The sequence below is a fragment of the Cupressus sempervirens genome, chromosome 4 (assembly GCF_028749045.1).
Source record: "Cupressus sempervirens isolate cs-2001-9-10 chromosome 4, ASM2874904v1, whole genome shotgun sequence".
NCBI classification, from domain to species: domain Eukaryota; kingdom Viridiplantae; phylum Streptophyta; class Pinopsida; order Cupressales; family Cupressaceae; genus Cupressus; species Cupressus sempervirens.
In genome coordinates, this window is record NC_143121.1 from 669,760,497 (window position 1) to 669,772,498 (window position 12,002).

Here is a 12,002-nt window from a genome sequence, read left to right on the forward strand (position 1 = left end):
TATCTTAAGCAACAAGTTTTTTCTCTATACTCTACTAAGGCTAGATATATTTCTCTCCCAAAGGGAAATAATGAACTTAAATATGTTTACAAAAGTTGTTTGGAAAGTTGGGGTATAAGAAATGTCACTTCACTCTATTTTTTGATAGCAGTTGTGCCATTCATTTGGCTAAGAATTGAACTTTTCATAGTCATTCAAAGCATATAGAGACCAAATTTCATTTAACTCATCATGCTTTTAAAGAGGAAAAACTATAGTTAGAGAAGATTGAGACTAAAATTAATCCGGTAGATGTGTAAAAAAAAGTAGTATCATGGGAGAAGTTTGAGTTTTGTAGAGCTTCTCTAGGCAAGGTCACAACATAGCCATAAGATTCCAAGTAGGGGATATTTCTATGTAGTTCTGATTGGACTTCAAGTGGGAGATTGTAATGGTTGGAATATTGTAATGACTCAACTTTTTCATCTTCCACTAGTTGTGACTAAAATGTGAATATGTAAAATCAGTTTTGTAGTTACTGAAGTATTTCTCCCCTACTTGAAGAGTGTACATAATCAAAAATTTTGAATGAACCACTATAAATCATATTTTTCTTACTTATGTTTGTTATCATAATTATCTCTATTTCATTTTAGTGTTCATATGTATTTTTCTTTTCTACTAACAATTATGACCAACTCTCTTCTACAAATTTTACTGCTTGTTTCTTGGTCAAATTTTATCCCATATGTCATTGGGATAAACTCCTTTTGTAGGGAAATATTGTTTAAAATTGGCTAATAGTGATATGTATTTATTTTCATTTATGGAAACACATGATGTGCATGCTTACAAGAAACCTCAAAAATAAAGATACCTAGTGTTTGTTAATTAGAAAATTGTGTAAGTATAGAATTTGGTTTATAACAGTGTATTGCTTTGTTTATAACATGTTGCTGACATCACATTATGACTAGAAAAGTAAAATTGAGATAGTATACATGTTGGTCATGACCTGTATAACATCAAAAGTCAGTACAGATTGTACAAAATAGAGATAATCTTGTTCTGATGAAGTAGTACAACAAAATTGAAGGAAAGAATTGTTTTGTTTACAAAACAATAACTTATCCAATTAGGACCGACATCCTAGATGTTTACTCTAACTTGGAAAAGTGGTTTTTGGTCTTAGTTGACCCAACAACAATTTGTGAAAAGACATGGTATTTATGCTATGGACATTTTGTGATAAGATGTAGAGCTATTGTGTAAATATGAATAGTAAATTTTAATGAGTGAACTATTGTGAAAGTGATGTATGTGAAGTTTTCTATGAGTTATTTGGTGATTTGGAATTGAGCTAAAGATCAAAGATTAGTTAAGGAAGAAAGATAACTATAAATTAATTGGTTGAGCAGTGAGCTCTTCCTATAGTTGAAATTGCATGTTTGGGTAGTGGGCTCTTCTTGCATACATTGTACCACAACTCCTAATAGGGTTGGAATCTCCTAGCAAGGATTCAAAGTATCCTAATATGGACTCCTTAGACTGAATTTTGACATTGACTCCCAATAGGGTCCATCTTCTAACAGGGAACTTATGTATCAGTATATTAACTAGTGGGTATCATCCCCACTGGGCTTTTCCCTTGGCCAGGGTTTCCCTAATCAACAAAATATGGTGCTATGAGTTATCTTCGTGTATTGTTACTATTACTATTCAGCATTACTTTATTGCTTTATTATGCAGTAATAATATCTAGTTGGTGACTAAAGTTTTTTTGTAGACTACTAATTCAACCGCCCCACACCCCCCCCCCCCCCCCCCCCCCCCCCCAAAAAGTAATCTCTATTTCTAACAATTGGTATCAGAGCATAGTTACTTTGAAGAGGCTTAACAACATAAATAAGATTCCTATGGATATGAAATAGTTGATGAAGAACCTTGAAGAAGCTCTTGAAAAAATTGATCTCCTTACTAAAGAAAGAGATAAGCTAAAGAATAGATAGGAAGAATCCAAAGTATACATTGGTCAATTGATGGAAAAGATTGAACATCTGAAATCTAAGCTTGAGTCTACTGAATCTAGAACTAGTGATGATGACTATTCAAAATTGAAGACATACTACAAGATCTTGAAGTATGAATGAAGATTACAAATCTGAAGTTGACTTTGAGAAATGATCCAAGCAAAATTGAATCTGATTTGAAGACTAACAATATAGATCTATGACCAAGTTTGGTAAAGAAAACATCTAAGTTTGAAACATTGAAATAAGATCACAAATAAATCCATAAGTACAATACTATTGTGAAAGGTGAATTGACATAGTGCAAACAATAGCTTGAGAAACTTTATTCTAGCAGAGAAAATATTGATGACTCAATGTCAATAAAAAGGCCTATGTACAATAATACGGGTCTTAGTTATCTTATTAACATGTCTACAAAGAAACTTGAGATTAGATCAGATCCAAAAGAAAAAGACAAATATGATGATAAGATTGAATCAAGTTAATCTTTTGAGAAACCTAAAGAAGTTGAGAAAAATGAGGAAGTTGAAATCTTGGATGAACCAAAGCAAGTGGGGATTCCTAAGACAACCAAGTATGAATTTAGAGGTAAGTGCTTTTTATGTAATGAAATAGTTCATATGCAAAGAGATTGTACTAATAATTTATTTAATCATGTCAAGGACTTTTATTGTCATAATTGTCATGGTATGGGTCATACTGCAATTGATTGTATGAAACCTAAGTATGATAATGATAGAAGAAATAGTAGAATGTATAGAAATACTAACCATGTAGATAAAATAAGACCTAATGAATGGACATCAAGAGAAGGAAGATCTTACAAAGATAGAAGATAGATAACATGTTATAAGTGTAACAACTTAGGACACATTGCTCAGAATTTTCATCCACTTGATGATCAACAAAATCCTAGAAGTAGTGCAATAGTATGTCAGTTATGCAACAACTTTAGACACACAACAAAGTACTATAGAAAGAACAAAAAATTTTGAGTTAGAAGAAATGATGGAGCTAACTTTGAGAATAGAAGGAATAATGGAAATAACACTAGAAATGATAGAAGGGACCATGAAAGGAACACTAGAACTAACAAAGACAATGAGGAACGCATAAACATTTTTTGTGAACTTCGAGAAAAAAATAATGAAGCATTTGTAAAAGGAGTAGATATCTCAAAAGGAAAGTTAGAATGATGATTAGATAGGAAGATCAAAGTCAGTTGTTGAGTTTGATTCAATTAAGTTGAATTAAGCTTGTTCACAGCATTAGAATTTGAGAACTTTAGTCAAAAGCCGAATTATAGGTAGTGAAGTTGGCAAAATGTGTATCCAGTTATGATTAGATGGTACCTAAGCTTGCTTGTAATTTGGAGCTCATCAAAAGAAGTTATGAAGGAATACAAAGTTACTAGTGTTACAATAAAGGTTGATTCTGTAACAAAATATAAAAAGTATGTGTTTGTAGAGAATTTTTCAATGCGAAGTCTTTAGGATGTTTGTCATGATGAAAGAAGGTTATAGTTCAAGTTGATGGGATAAATGGACTAAAAAATTAATTGTGAACACATCCAAATCAAAGAGCATTATGAAGCTGAAGCGCCTTGTTAGAGTGATTTTGAAGCAAACCCTACTTTCGAAAAGAGGTGTTTTATTGTTTTTTTACAAATTTGTTTGATTAAAGATCATAATTGATAAGAATCATGGATGTGTTAGTAGTAACTAATGTTGAGAATAAAGATGGACTTAAGTTAAAGATTTTTTCTATAAAACCTAATAAAAGAAACCCTAAGTCAGCATTGTCTATCACTAAGAACAACATAGTTTATCTTGAAGATGTAGAAAGTTATTTAAATAGAAAGTTTGAATCGATTGGTAGTGAATTAATGAACAAATATATGGAATTATTTTTCAACTACGACATGATTATGAAGCCCAATTTTGAGCATCTATGAGAATTAGACTTGTTTAAGTATCACCTTTTTCATGAATTAGACACAAATTATATTGAGTAGGATACATGATGGAAAACTGTGGATGTAAGATAATGTAGTTGACATTTCTGCCAACCTTATTCATGAGGTAGCTATTCTTAGCAAACAAGGTAGTGTACCTATAGGTGAAAAAATGATCAAAAAGAAAGTTGAAAGCTATACTCAACTAGTGTACAATGGTAAGGCTATGGTGATCAACACCATTAAGCAAGATAATATGAGATTTCTAAGTAGAATTATTGCTTATGGAGTTTGTGCAAGTTCAAAGATTCATAAACTTTTAGCAGGATTCATTTATGTAGCATTTAAGATATGTGTAGAGGAAGAGCAAGTGAATCTTAGTGAAATACTGAGAATGAAACTTCTAGAAAGCCTAGAAAAGATAAAAATGACAAAAAATGGTGTGTTTAGATTCTATTCATTGATCAATCACATATTATTTCATGTACTTAAGAGATTTCCTTACTTATCAGTCACAAACATAATGAGTAGTGATAGATGCACTATGGAGAAGATTACAAAGGTATGTAGAAGGAATCCTACCAAAAAGATATTGATCAGTGGCAACCCAATAATGAGAACATTTCAGAATGAAATGAAAAAAAGATTTAGAATTGCACTAGAAATTTTGGATAGATTCAAGGAAGGCATTTGTATTATAGTTGATATAGATCATACATATATTCAAGCAGTTGAACCTTGGGAGACATTTCTAGATCCCTTGAGCTATAAATTGAATGATGATGTAGCAGTTGGTTATATTGATTTGTTGCTGAATTCACACAGAGACAAAGCTAAATATAGATTTAGCACATATGATGAGATTGCATAGCAAGATCATCAAGAAACCTTAGAGAAGGCATCGCACAAGAAGGTTGAATCTATAATGAAGAAGCCACTACCAGAAGTTGGAATGACAAAGACTGGATTTGAAGCTATAAGACAAACAATGAAGCAAGCTATACTAAACATATAACGTTTGTTAGTATTAGTTGTTGAGACATCTTCATAGTAGAGCATTCTGTATGTAGCAATGTCTGATGTTCAGACTAGTGAACCAAAGAGAAAGTCCAAAAGATTAGTGGAATCAATGTTTACAAAGACAAAAAGAGTCAAATAGTTGGCCACACAACTAGGAAAGAGACAAAAAATATTGTTGATAATTGACTCTAGTGATGAAGAAGAAGAGGAACAAGAAACCAAACAAGCAGAATAGGTGACTCCACCTAAGCAAGCAATAGCCAAAGCTCAGAAACCTTGGGAGCCAAAGATAGAAAAGATAAACAAAATGATTGCAAATGAAGGTAAAAATATCAATAGAGGGAGGATGAGACTAAACCATCTAGTTCATCCACTCTGTTCTCTCTTGCCAATTTAGCTACTAATGATGATGATCAAATAGATATGATCTCATGCTTATATAAACTTATATAGAAGAAAAAAATAGTGAAAATCTTAATGGAAGTGACATATAGATTGCACAATACATTGGTAGTTCAACACATTGATATAGATCTCGAACAAAAAGCACAAGCTATGCTCTTTGTTTACTCTATTTGGAAAAGTGGTTTTTGGTCTTAGCCAACCTAGCAACAATTTGTAAAAAAGATGGTATTTATGCAAAAGAAATTTTGCAATAAGATGTAGAGCTATTGTGTAAATATGAATAGCAAATTATAATGAGTGAACTCTTGTGAAAGCAATATATGAAAAGTTTTATATGAGCTATTTGGTGATCAGAGATCGAGTTGAAGATAAGATATCAATCAAGGAAGAAAGATAATAGTAAATTACTTCTTTGAGTAGTGAGCTCTTCTTGTAGTTGAAATTGCATGTTTGGGTAGTGGACTCTTCATGCATGCATTGTACCACAACTCCAAATAGGGTTGGAATCTCCTAACATGGATTCAAAATCTCCTAATAGGGATTATTTGTACTAAATTTTCTCATTGACTCCTAACAAGGTCCATTCTCTAATAAGGAACTTATATGTCAGTATATCATCTAGTGGGTATCATCACCGCCGAGTTTTCCCTTTGCTAGGGTTTCCCTAGTTAATAGAATATAGTTTTATGACTTATCTTTGTGCATTGTTATTGTTACTATTCAGCATTACTTAATCACTTTCTTATAAATGGTTTAAAGTAAGTAATAATATCTAGTTGGTGACTAAAGTTTGTAGATTACTGATTCACCTCTCCTCTCAGTAATCCCTATTTCTATCAAGTATATTGTCAACTATCTGTTTAAATCGATTTGGAAACACAATATCCAAATTTACACTTTTGTTTGGCTAGAAATACAAAAGAGGAATATGCACACATGGAGAGCTACTATTAAATGATATTTACTTATTTGCTGCAATCAAATTAAGGAAAGGGTGTGTATAATACAATTACTGACTAAATTTTCAAGTCTTCACACTTAGCACACATTTAAAAGAAATAGTTATTACATTGGTAGGGTCATACTCTGATTTAGAATATTACCAAAATAGTATAATTCAAAAACTTGGTGAATGATTTTTAGTATGACATATTTATAGTTTATAAATATATAATATGAGTAGGAAGCTTTCTATTCACAAATAAATTTTTATTATTTATTTCCAATAAAAGGAACCCAATGTAGCATTCCAAAGGACACTTCTATCTGGCTAGAAATAAAAAGAGGAAGACATCCATTTGAATGGACCATTTGAGGAGCTAGTATTAAATTAAAATACTATTATTAGAACCATTTGCAAGACTAATGGTGAAGATAAAATTAAAAGATTATTCAATAACCCCGCTTCATACTTGAGGAATAAACTAAGACCATTTCTATTTATGATTGGAGAAAATGATAAGTTAAGAAGTTAAATGTTGACAAAGACAACATCTCCTCCAAATCTTAGAGCCTTGGAAGTGTTAGTAAGTGGTCACACCATGCATATTGATCAAACCAATGTTACCATTAACATTGATGATGCCAATCAATTTGGTGGTTCTGAACCAAATGAACCAGACACTCAGAATATTGTGGATAAGTTGAGATAGATTGAGGAATAAAAGAGGCTGCTGGAAGAAGAAAAGAAGAAAATAGAGGAAGTCAAGTAGAAATTTCTTGAGAAAGATAAGAAAAGAAAGGAAGAGGAAGAAAAGAGATAAATTGTAGAAGAAAAGAAGAAAAAAAAAATTGAGGAAGAAGAGAAAAAGAGATTGAAAGAGAAAACATAAAGATAGGAAAAAGAAAAGAAAGAAAAAGAAGAGAAAAGAACAAAAGAAGTAGTGAAGAAATAGAGGGAGGATGAGAATAAACTATCTAGTTCATCCACTATGCTCTCTAGTTTAGCTACTGATGATGATGATCAAACATATATGATCTCATCCTTATATAAACTTATACAGAAGAATAAAATAGTGAAAAGCTTATAGAGAACATTAATGGAATTTACATACAGACTCACAATACGTTGGTAGTTTAGCACACTAGAACCGATCCCGAACAAAGAGCACAAGCTATGCTCTTTATTTACTCTAACTTGGAAAAGTGGTTTGTGGTCTTAGCTAACCTAGTAGCAATTTGTAAAAAAAAATATGGTATTTATGCAAAGGCGATTTTGTGATACGATGTAGAGCTATTGTGTAAATATGAGTAGTGAATTATAATGAGCGAACTCTTGTGAAAGTGATATATGCAAACTTTTATATGAGCTATTTGGTGAGCTCTTCTTGTAGTTGAACTTGCATGTTTAGGTAGTGGGCTCTTCTTGCATACATTGTACCACAACTCGTAATAGGGTTGGAATCTCCTCAGAGGGATTCAAAGTCTCCTAATAGCGACTCCTTATACTGAATTTTCTCATTGACTCCTAACAAGGTCCATCCTCTAACAAGGAACTTATATATCAGTATATTTTCTAGTGGGTATCATCCCCACTGGGGTTTTCCCTTGGCCAGGGTTTCCATAGTTAACAAAACATGGTTTTATTAGTTATCTTTGTGCATTGGTACTATTACTATTACTGTTAAGCATTAATTTATTGTTTTGTTATGCATGGTCTAAAGTAAGTAATAATATTTGGTTGGCAACTAAATTTTGTAGATTACTGATTCAACCCCCACCCAGTGATCCCTATTTTTAAAAAGTATATTATGATACCAAATTTACACTTTTTTTGGCTAGAAATACAAAAGAGGAAGATGCACACATGAGGGGCTACTATTAAATAATATTTACTTATTTGTCACAACCAAATTAGGAAAGGTTGTATAAAATACAATTATTGACTAAATTTTCAAGTCTTCACACTCACCACACATTTAAAAGAAATAGTTATTACATTTGTAGGGTCATACTCTGTTTAGAATATTACCAAAATAGTATAATTCAACAACTTGATGAATGATTTCTAATATGACGTATTTATATTTTTATAAATATATAATATCAGTAGGAAATTGTCCATTAAAAAAAGTATTTTTATTATTTATTTTCAATACAGGAAACCCAATGTAGCATTCCAAATGACACCTCTATCTGACCAGAAATAAATAGAGGAAGATGCCCATTTGAAGGGACCATTTGAGGAGCTAGTATTAAATTTTATATATTTATTTATCGCAATATCAAATTTGGTATAGATGTTTTTAAATTTCGAAGACGGTCGTGGATCATTGGCAGCATCTACGGATCTTGTTGCCGTGTGATTAATGGACTGAGAATACGTTAAATGTAGAGCATCTTCATAGGAGTTCTGAAGTCTTTATTTTTATTTTTATTATATATCAGTCTAAGAAAATGAGATAGAAAGTAGAAATTTTGTATAAATATGAAAAGGAGAAACCGTTTCCTACATCTGTATTCAATATGGCTTTGTTCTCTGAATTCCTTGCATCTCTACATGCACCAAACATATCAAGCAACGGTGCTTATGTTCCATCAGTGCCCATGTTAAGTGCTCTTATAATTTTCCTGTGGGTTTTGTTTAGGTTTAGTGTCCAAAGAAATAGCAAAATAACTTTGAAAGTGCCTCCTGGACCATTTCCATGGCCTATTATTGGAAATGTGAACCAACTAGCAAAGCTTCACCATCGTGATCTTCACGAACTTGGTAAGAAATATGGACCCATTATGATGCTCAAATTGGGTTCTTTTTCTACAGTTGTGGTTTCTTCTTCTGCCATGGCTAAGGAATTCTTGAAAACCCACGATACTGTTTTCGCCAGCCGAGCACCAACAGCCGCGGGGCAATACCTTGGATATAATTACAAGGATGTGGGTTTCTCTCCATACGGGCCTTATTGGAGACACGTGAGAAAGCTATGCGTAGTTGAATTTCTGAATAGCAAAAAAATCGAGTCTTTCAGAGGTGTAAGAGAGAGAGAAGCACATCTCTTTGTTCGTTCGGTGTGGGAGATGTCTGGGCAGAGAAAGAGATTCGTAAATCTCACAAAAGTGCTTTCATCGTTTTCGTTAGCAAACATGTGGCAAATCCTTTCCGGCAACAAATTCTGTTCCTACAGTGGGACTAGTGAAGGTGAAGAGATAGCGAAGATGTTTGCAGAGGATGGATCAATAGTCGCAGAAGTCAATATAGGAGATTTCATTCCGTACATGGATTCGATGGACTTGCAAGGTGTGAAGCGGCGCGTGAGAAAGGTACATAACTCTTTCGACCAAGTTGTTAAAAAAGTAGTAGAGGAGCACCAGCAGCGCAGGGAAAACTGCTTGCACAAGGAAGTACATGACGGAAGGAGGCTGATTGACGAGCTCTTGGAAATGGAGAGTCTTGATGGAAGGGCAATCACTGAGGAAAACATCAAAGCCATCGTTTTCGTACGTATTCAGCTTTACAATCAACTAAACTGGTAGTATATTATATTTTATTTTCCTATTGATCTGACATAGCTGCGTTGTATTTTCAGGACATGCTTGTAGCCGGGGTTGAATCAACTTCGATGACGTTAGGTTGGCTGATGACTTTGCTGATCAAAAACCCTAGAGTGGCAAAGAAAATGCAGGAGGAAATCGAATCGGTAGTGGGCAGAGAAAGGATGGTGAACGAGGATGATGTGACAAACATGGAATATTTGCATTGTGTTGTAATGGAGACTCTGAGGTTGTACCCAAGTCTACCTTTGCTGCTTCCACATGAATCCACAGAAGATTGCAGAGTTGGGGGATATTTCATTCCTGCGAGAAGCATGCTGATCGTCAATGCCTGGGCCATTGGAAGGGACCCATCGGTGTGGGAGGATCCTCATGAGTTCAGGCCAGAGAGGTTTATGGGGAGAGATGTGGATCTTCTGAGGGACAAGGAGTGGTTTGACATGTTGCCATTTGGGGCAGGAAGAAGAGGATGCCCGGGGTCCAACATGGCCATTGTGAGTATGAACCTTCTTTCGGCTCAGCTGTTTCACTGGTTTGAGTGGAGTGTGGAAGGGGATTTGGATATGACCGAAGGACCTGGACTGTCCATGTCCAGAAGTGCAGAACTTGTGGCTCTCCCTCGTTTGCGACTGAAAACCTACCTTTAATTAGGAGTTTCATGGTCTTATTAACTCCCTCTAGTTAGTCTATATGACTGGTTTAGATAGTAATTGCTCACTGGGTGTTGTTTGAGAAGTCTAGTTCATTGTGTCATTTTAGACAGTTTATATGAATGGTTCAATTCTGATTGTTTCCTGGGTATAGTTAGAGAGGTTATATAGGTTATATTAAATATATATGACTGGTTTAGATAGTAATTGCTCACTTGGTGTTGTTTGAGAGGTTTAGTTCACTGTGTCATTTTAGACAGTTTATATGACTGGTTCAATTCTGATTGTTTCCTGGGTATAGTTACAGAGGTTATATTAAATATTCAGTTTGTAAAGAGTTTTGAATTTGAATGAATATGTATCTACTTTGTTATATGTGTAAGATGTGTCTAGGTTTATCAACCTTGTTTATAAAATATTTATTGTGATTGTACATGTTCTATACAATAATTAATAATTTTTTTATTTGTTTGTGAACCATTCAACTTCACATAGACCAAGGGCCCATTGACTTCAACTTAAACTTAAACTTGAATAGTTTATATGAAATTTTAAATAGTGGAAATAAATAAATTATTATTTTTAAATGGTCAAATAGATTATAAATAATGTATATGGATAATTTAAAATAAAAGTAGAAGTGTTTACAAGATAATAAAGACATAATGAAAGTAATTGTAAGGGGAAAGCCAAATTTCTTATGCATGTAGAAGAATTGAAGTGTACCATTTTCTACTTGAATAGTAGAATTGGTATTCTTAGTAAAAAGTTTTTTTTCAATATACTTCAATAGATAAATCTTTCTTTTTTCTACACAATTCAATAATTTAATCAATTAATTAGAATTGAACTTTTAATAAAATGATAGTTATTTGTGAATTATTTTTAAAATTAATTTGTACTTAAAATACATTAATAATCTATTATCTAAATAAAAAAAAGGTACCCACACATAAATAGAGGAAAATAAAATTGGCAATACGCTCAAATGTTAAATTCTTACATTTATATCACTAAGATTTGAATCAAACTACAAATAAATATTTATAATATTGTTAGAATTTTTATTACAAACATCATTACTATGAGATAAAAGATTTTAACTATGTACTAATATTAGAATTAATTTGAAAAAAAAAAAAATCTCTTTTAATAGAAGGACAATTGACATTAGTTTTGGTTTAAATTCATTGCCCAAGACTACACCAACCCTTATCAAAGATAATGTGACAACCTTCCTAGCATAGGAGTCTTTGTGATGAATTGTAATTGTAGAAATAGTGAATTTTTTTATAGTATTAATTAGATTAAATTGAAACATCATTTTTACCCTAGTCGAACTATAAAGGATATATTTGATCATTGCCTTATAGTTTGTAAGGCTAGTTCTGCAACAAATTTTAAAGTGTGGGATAAAAATTTACAATGGCTATGAGATAATTTGAGTCAAGAGTATTTACTCATTTTAAACAA

General features: G+C 32.6%; 1 pseudogene across 1 annotated transcript; it reads left to right on the top strand.

Moving 5' to 3' along the window:
* Positions 1-8,856: 8,856 nt before the first annotated feature.
* On the top strand, positions 8,857-10,686 carry LOC149563036 (cytochrome P450 750A1 pseudogene; annotated as a pseudogene). The gene is made up of 2 exons (XR_016364268.1): positions 8,857-9,825; positions 9,915-10,686. The product of XR_016364268.1 is annotated as a cytochrome P450 750A1 pseudogene (transcript).
* The last annotated feature ends 1,316 nt before the right edge of the window (positions 10,687-12,002 follow it).